This window comes from Suricata suricatta, chromosome 16 (genome assembly GCF_006229205.1).
Source record: "Suricata suricatta isolate VVHF042 chromosome 16, meerkat_22Aug2017_6uvM2_HiC, whole genome shotgun sequence".
NCBI classification, from domain to species: domain Eukaryota; kingdom Metazoa; phylum Chordata; class Mammalia; order Carnivora; family Herpestidae; genus Suricata; species Suricata suricatta.
The window spans coordinates 44,170,756-44,179,275 of NC_043715.1; the positions used below are offsets into that span (position 1 = coordinate 44,170,756).

The window sequence follows — 8,520 nt, forward strand, 5'->3', positions numbered from 1 at the left end:
ACTTCATTTAAACATAACCACCCCCACCACCAAAAAAAAGAAGAGAAAAAAAAAAAGTAAAGAAAATAATAAGGGAAAAGCCCAAGACACACTTCCTATGGGGGGGGCGGGGAACCAGCATGTAATTTCTGTCCTTGATGGAATGTATTAAATAAGCAAACACCCCAACAAGGAAAACAAGTACTACAATGTAAAAATATTAAGAAAAGAAAACCCTCTCACATGCATAAATGTAAGATGGCACACAAAGAACTCACAACTTTTCAAGCTTCAATAGTAAATATTCTGCTACTATATATTAAATACTGCATGGTTTGCCCAAGCTAAGATGAAACCACATCATGAATCAATTAGCATTTTGCATTTGCTTTCATTATCTACTCAAAGTCATGCCTACTGCACCTCTAAACATTTCATTAAGTCCAATTATACTATAATAGTATTGTTAACTATGATCACCATACTGTACATTAGATTCCAGAACTTATTCTTCTTATAACTGGAAGTTTGTACCGGTAGTTCAACCTCTCTCCATTTCCTCCACCCTTAGCCCCTGGAAACCACCAATCTTCTCTCTGTTCCTATGAGTTTGGCTTTTTAGATTTCACATGTAAGTGAGATCATGAAATACTGGTCTTTCTCCATATGACTTATTTCACTAGCATAATGCCTTCAAGGTTCATCCATGTTGTCATAAATGGTAGGATTTCTTTCCTTCTGGTGGCGAACTACATCCCACTGAATATGTAAACCCCATATGTTCTTTATTCATTCATGTGTCAGTGGACACTTAAGTTGTTCCAGGTCTTGGCTATTGTGACTGATGCTGCAATGAACATGGGGGTACAAATATTTCTTAAAGATAGTGATTTCATTTCCTTTGGATACACACTCAGGAGTAGGATTGTTGGGTCATATGGTAATTCAATTGTTAATTATTTGAGGGACCAAAATACTATTTTCCACAGTGGCTGTAACCATTTACATTCCCACCAATAGTGTACAAGGTCCCCTTTTCTCCACATCCTGGTCAGCACTTGTTATCTCTTGTCATTTTGATAAGACATAAGATAAGGTGATATTTCATTGTGGTTTTGATTTGATTTCCCCAATGATAAGTGATATTGAGCACACTTTCATGAACTATGCCATTTGGATGTCTTCTTTGGGAAAATGTGTATTTAGGTCCTTTTCCCATTTCTTAATCACACTATTTTCTTTTGCCATTGAGTTATATAAGTTCCTTATATGTTTTGAAGATTAGCCCCTTATCAGATAAATGCTTTGCAAATATTTTCTTATATGAGAAATAATTTATGCTTGAGTTTGAGTATTGGCAGTGGTATCAAGAAATGAGAGGAAAAAACAGTGAGGACCTATTTAAGAGCTAGACAAGACTTTATGAATGTTGAAGAAGTTGGTGCTAGAATAATGTTTACTTTTTGGCTTATGCTTCTCAGCCTGGCACTACTTTGATGTCTTCAAAATAACTTGACTTGTTTACTTTTGTCATTTTTGTGACAATATTTTTCCCTTTATTGTAATTACCACTTATTAAGCTGTCATGTCCCCCACCCGGCCGGCGGGGCGGTAAATCGGGTCCTAGGTTCCTGAGGGAGGGAGCGAAAATAGGGCAGGAAGGAGACACAGAGAGTGAGGCAAGACAAGCGTTTCTGATCAAGCCCAGTTTATTGAGAAAATATCCACACCTTTATAGGGTTTGGGGCAGGAACCTGACCTGGGTCGGTTGCTAGGAAACAGGGTCAAATGATTATTAGAAAAAGGGGAAACCGAAACTGAAACTTCAAACACAGCATCTAAAGGAGAGCCCAGACTTGCGTCTGCGACGCTGGGCAGGGGTTCGACTGACACTGCATAAGCCCGAATGCGGCTGATCTTTTGTTCAATTTGGCTTCTCTTGGCTGCCCGTCTCCAATCCCTGAATCAATGCACTCCCCTGGCCTCTAGACGGAGAGTCTTGTTTTTCTGGCCGCTCCCTCAGGGAGCGATACTTCCTTGCCTGAGGCGGCCGGACTTGGGACAGTCTTTGCAGCTTCCCACATTAAGCATTTGATTTTTTCCAGGGACTTTACCCAAATTATTCTCTTCTTTTTATTATAGAAATTTTCAAATACTTGCCAAAATAACGATGTACCTGTCACTGAGCTTTAAGCAGTTACCATTATTTTCCCACTTTTGCCCTAAATTACTGTTAATTTTAGCAATTAACTTATGTTAAGTTTATAATCATTTTACAGATGTGGAAATGGGACTTACAGATTGTAAGTAATTCTTCCAGTGACATAAACCTTGTAATTAGAGAGCTGAGACTTGAAATCCAGTCTCTATGACACAGCTCCTTGGATCTTCCCACTGTACCACTTCGATTTTATTCTGTCATGCTAAGGTTGCTTTTACTTCAGACTGTCAGTGGCTACTGACACTGGTGAGTCTACTTGTTTCTTATCCTTGGCCATTTATCGTCACCCAAGCAAATGGTATTTTACACAGTATCTCTTTAGGCCCCAAACGACCTCCTTGTTATCTGCTCAGCGCTGACTCATCCAGCCCTCTGAACTGTCCCCAGGACACTCCCCCTCTGCACTGCCATCATCTTGCTCCATCAACGAAGACCCAGCATCGTTTGTATTACAGTTTCTGACTCACTATCCACCGAGACACCCTTTGTCCCATTGGAGGATATCCTCTAGTTTTCCCACATCAGCAAGTCTATATGTTCATAATTACATGAAACTGTGGTTATATAATTTTGCCCCAATGTATAAAACGTCATAAAGATTCTTCTAAAATAATGATTGTGGAACTTAATTGTTTTCCCTATTATTTCCTGATATTTTCCTATATCCCCATTCTGATTCCTTTTCCTTAATCCTTACCATTCAATAGCTGCTTTTTTAAAAAAAAATTTATGTCTTTATTTTATATTGAGAAAGAGAGAGAAAGATAGAGAGTGAGAGGGGGAGGGGCAGAGAGAGGGAGACACAGAATCTGAAGCAGGCTGCAGGCTCTGAGCTGTCAACAGAACCCGACGCAGGGCTCAAACCCATGGACTGTGAGGTAATGACCTGAGCCGAATTCGGATGCTTAACTGACTGAGCCACCCAGGCGCCCCTCAATAGCTCACCTCAATTAAACACCTGGTAGATAATGTGCTAAAAGCTGGTTAAATAGTAGTGAGTTAAATGGGATGCTTTTCAGTAGGAATCTTATAGTCTAGTGTAGAAAATCAGGAAAAAAATAGATGAGAAAAAAATTGTGAAGGTTATGATTAGTCATCTGGGCACTAGAAGAAGATTTGGTGTTATCTGACATAGTTCGGGGAGGGTTAGTGTTATTTGTAATTATATTTACACTAAGACCAGAAGGATGAGAAGGGGCCAGCCATACAAAGACAGACTGTATTTCCAAATGGGGTGCCTGGCTGGCTCAGTTGGAAAAGCATGTAACTCTTGATCTCAGTATCTTGAGTTTGAGCCCCATGTGGGGTGGAGAGATCTCTTAAATAAATTTAAAAAAAATTAAAACAACAATACCTGCTAGAGAGAACAGCAGTGGAAATCACACTAATATAGAAAAGTATTTTATCTGCTTTTGGGACATAGGATTGTGAACTGGGGACGAGCATAGTTCAGTGATATGTTAGCCAGGGCCAGATCATGACATCACATTGAAGTTAATGGTAAGTTATTCAATGTTAGACTAAGTACAGAGGAAGACCTTAATGATTTTCCAACTTCAGGCTACATCAGAATCACTAGAGATTTTTCTTAAAGCTAAGTTCTGTTCCTGTAGTTTGATTCAATTTTTTTCAAGTGATACTTGTACCATTTGATTTTTTAACAAGCTTTCCAGTAATTCTGATCTGAAGCAACATTTTAGAAACAGTTAACCTGCTCCTTTAATCAACTGTGTCCACACTATACTCACCTTCCATAGATAGATCTTTCCAAGCCATCAATTTCTTATAGGTATTGTGTTTATATTCTTATTTCGGAAATTTCATTCTTCCAGGAACTGAAAAAAATCATGTTTTCTTTCTCATTACTTCTCAGATGTGAAATCCCAATGTACAACAAAGGAGTTATCATCAAGTGATGACAACTATAAAATAAAGTCATCTCAATGGAAGATAATGAATGGAAAGACTTACAACCTATGAATTTGGATGTTTTGTTTTTCAAGATGACTGAGAGTATAATCACCATTTTCAGACAGAACAGTGAAATTGAGAAGAATATCTTAAATCTGTGACAATCACCCATGAAAATATGCAAAGTCTCAGCCAACAAACATTCAATAGTCTACATCAGATATATCACACTAGGCAAAAACCCTATGAATGCAGAGAATGTGGGAGAGTCTTCAATTACCACTCACTGCTAATTCACCATGGGGAAGACATACTAAAGAAAAATGCTATGAATGTAAGACCCTATGAATGTGGTGAATGTGGGAAAGCCTTCCATCACTACTCAATCATTACTCAACATCAAAGAATTCACACTGTAGAAAGACCCTATGAATGTAACAACTGTAATAAAGTCTTCTGTTATCACTCAAATCTTATCAGACACCAGAAAATTCATTTCAGAGCAAAACTCTTTGAATGTAAGGAGTGTGGACAGTCCTTTAGTCATAACAGGGAACTCTCACACCATCAACGAATTCATACTGGTGAAAGACTTTATGAATGTAAGGAAAGTGGAAAATCTTTTGGTCAAGAATCACAACTTATTCATCATCAGTTAATTCACACTGGTGAGAAACCCTATGAATGTAAAGAATGTGGGAAGGCCTTTACCCGTGGTTCATGTCTTATTCAACATGAGAAATTCATACTGGAGAAAGAAAATCTCTAGTATTGTAATGAATGTAGACAATCCTGTGCTTCTAAGTAAAACTCTCATGGGACATCAGAGAATTACTAGAAGAGAACTCTGTGAATATAGGAAGTATAAGAAAGCATCAGAAAATTCATTCAGGAGAAAGGCCACATGAATGTAATATGTAACAAATTTTTATTTATCTTAATTCTTATTTATCATGTCAGTGATTTTATATTAGCATGAAATTATACTCATGTAAATAATGAGGAAAAACTTAGCTTAAGTTTATACTTCATTCTACATTAGTGAATTTCTAATAAAGACAGTCTTTATAATGAATGTAACAAATATAAGAAAATGGTTACCAAGATTTTACTTAACATTAGGGCATTATAAAAACATTCTATACAATGAAAAATATAGGAAAGTCATCAGTAACCACTTATCTTTTATTGAACATCAAAAGAAAAACTTTAACAGAAAGGCAAAAGATGATAAATCAAGTAAAAAAATTGATCTAAAAGAAAATACTGCACTATCAACTTTGTAATTTAAGGAAGAAACTAAAACCAATGGGAAAAAATATTAAATATTTAACAATCTAACCCCTTAAAATGTCAAATGTTTTTAAGAACACAGCACACCAATCCTTCAAGTAATAAAGAATTTACATATTATATAAATTCTTCCAGAGCCTTGTGGGAAGCTGCCAGAAGAACAAAGATCAGCCGCCTGAAGGCAGGGCAGTGTTATCGCTCCCAATTCAGGGCTGGAGACAGCCAGTCCGGGCTTTCTTATCGGCCCCTCAGGCGCTATGCTAAAATCGCAGTTTCAGTTTCCCCTTTAGCCTAGACTTTTCCTAAAAATCACTTGATCCTGTTTCCTAGCAACCGACCTAGGTCAGCTGCCTTGCTTCCCGCCTTCTACCCTTTAAGATGTGTGTATTCTCTCAATAAACGAGGCTTGATCAGAGACCTTGTCTTGTCTCCATTCTCTGTGCCCCCTGCCCCCCAATTCTCACTCCCTCCCTCAAGACCTGCGTTGACTGACCTGCGGGCTGGGTCAAGTGGCGCCCAACACGTGGCAGCCTGAGTATGAGGGATCCAGTGAAGAAACCGATCAAAGATAAAAAGAAGAAGAGAAAGAGGTAACAGCTGAAGTTTAAAGAATTTACAGGGAAACGGCTGTGCGGGAATCTGCTGCGTAGTCCAGGGCTCAAGATTTATAGGGAGACGGCCACGCAGGAACCTGCTGCGTGGTCCAGGGCTCAAAATTCATAGGGAGATGGCCATGCGGGAACCTGCCGTGTGGTCCAGTGCTCGGGTGAGTGATTGGAATTCCTGGGGCAGGGAATAAATGGTCTGACAGAGACCCTCAGGGCGCGGGGAGTAAAGGTTAAGAAAAAAGCAATTATTAGAATTTTTTCAGTTCATCCATGAAGTCTGTCCTTAAGTGTTTTTCTAAATGTAGAAAGAAAATATGGAAAGTGAGTAAAGTGAAGAGATTGCCCAGTTAAGTGTTTTTCTAAATACAGAGAAAAAGGAAAGTGCGTAAAGTAAAGAAATTGCCCAGTTAAGTGTTCTTCTAATGTCTCTGTCTTGTTTGTAAAACCTCTGTGGGAGGGAATGTACTAGCCTCTGGTGTGTGTGTGTGAGTGAAGATGGGCAGAGTTAGAGTGATGGATAGTCAGAACTTGAAAAGCTTTGAGCCAGATAGAGTCTAAAGAAAGAGGACTCTATATAGATTTTCTTCCACCCTAAAAATGGCGCCAGTAATCTGTAAGAGTCACCTGTCTGAACCTCTGGAGATAAGCTAGTTTATCGTCTAAATTTTAAATGCACATGTGCTTTTCGTCTGGGGTATTGAGTGGAAGGCTGGACACAGCATTACTTCCCACCCCGGGACCGCACCGAGACGTCGGTCGGCCCTTTAGTAAATCTGTGTTCCTTTGCCTTGTGGAAGTGAGGGCTTCTCCCTCATTTATTTCCCAGGTTGATGGCTATAATTGGAACTAAATATTGTTGGTCTACCTCGGGACAGAGACCTGAAGAAATGTTTCCCAGCAGCTGCTGGAGACTCATTTTGTTCTGGGGAGAATTCTTTCTCTTCTCTGGACTGACAAAGATTGCCTAATTCTACTGGTTAAACAAAACAAAATAAAACAAAAAGCCTCACGCCTGCTCCTCTGTCAGAGCTGACAAAATTTTAAACTGGGAATTCTTCTTTGCCCCCTGGGGAGCCTCTACTCTAGGTCTCCCTTCCCCCATTCTTCTGTACTGCCCTGTTGCCCGGGGCAACCAGAAGGCCATCAGGTTGCCATCCGCTGGGTGGGGAGAGGCCAATTTGCGTAACACCAGCTTCTCCCTCTGCCTTAGGTGATAAGAAACAAAGACCACAAAAATCAGTTTTTTGCACCAAATTTCGAGGTTAAAACAACTATAGGGAACAAAGTGTCCTACCTGGACTCAAGCAAAACTTATTCAGTGTTTAAGTTTGTTGGTTTAAGATAAAAACAGAAACGTATGTTCTATCTGAATCTGCCAAAAGTCAAATAGGTTCTTATGATCTCTGCTCCAATTTTTAACAAGTGTATGTTAAGAGGGTGGTTAATTTGGTCTGTTCTATAGTTTTCATGAGTAATTGTTAAAATAGTTTTAAAGGTACTTGATAATAAATTGAGATTGAATTCATTGGCTGTCAAGATAACTAAAGCACAAGCCACAACTAGTGATGGATATATTGATATAGGATGAGGTCTGTGGATGTTGGGCTTTTGACTTGTGGCAAAACAACTGGGGATATTTAAAACTGTTAAAAAACTGCTTTGTACTTAATTGGTTCATAAAATTTCCATCTAAGAAAAGTTCTGGTATAAACATCTTTCAGTTAGTTACTAAGTCCTCAATAGGAGACTAAGTTTTCTAAGAGTTAAAATTCTAAGTGTACTCCAGACTGATGGGAAAAAATTTAAAAAAAAAGAAAAAGAAAAAAAGGAAAGCACGCTGTATGCAGGAAATTGGGGATATGTAAGGAAAATATAAGAAATAAAAGTACATTTTTGTTAAGGGTAAAAGAAAGTATTTTTGTCCTAAATGAGATTGGTTGTTTGGAAAGAAATGGCTATGGGACAAAGTTTAAGGGAAAGGGAATCATTAAAAAGAATTTTATGTGTGAGGTTGACATGAATGGAATATTAAAGGTATATTAGTATAAGGTTAAAATTCTGCTTTTCTCTCTTTCAAAAGACAAGTTTTTCCGGACCTTTGGTCTGCTCTTGTAAAGACTATGTAAATGAAGGGTTTTTCTTTTGTTAAGAAGACAAAAGCCTTAGGTCCTATCTTTATCAGGTCTTTGATTGCTTAGTTAAAACTTCTCTGAGGTTAAAAAGGAGTTAGGTTTTGCTGAAGGATCCCAAAGGCAAATAAGATCTTTTATTGTCACTTTGGTTAAATAAATAGAGCTTTCAGATTAGTAACAATTTGTAATTCTATTTAGGATATGCTTTGTAACTTCCTAAGGTTTTAATAAATTTCCCAGTATTCAAATGGTAGAGAAGTCTTTTGACCAATTAGGTCCTTTCATTTAGGATGCCAAGTTACTTTAAAAAGCACTGTTGTACAATGGTACACCTTAGGTTATATAGCATGGGTAAATGCTGCAACTGCTCATATAT

At 38.2% G+C, this 8,520-nt stretch overlaps 1 protein-coding gene and 1 long non-coding RNA gene across 2 annotated transcripts in view; one reads left to right on the plus strand and one right to left on the minus strand.

Annotated features, from left to right (window-relative positions):
• Window positions 1-4,582, plus strand: part of LOC115281050 — a 6,652-nt gene extending 2,070 nt beyond the window's left edge. Inside the window, exon 2 of the long non-coding RNA XR_003904047.1 lies at window positions 4,074-4,582. This is a non-coding gene — a long non-coding RNA (uncharacterized LOC115281050). The remainder of the gene's footprint in view (window positions 1-4,073) is intronic.
• The window catches only part of LOC115281026 (zinc finger protein 383), a 67,377-nt gene that overhangs the window by 49,345 nt on the left and 9,512 nt on the right, over window positions 1-8,520 (minus strand). The window lies entirely within an intron of this gene.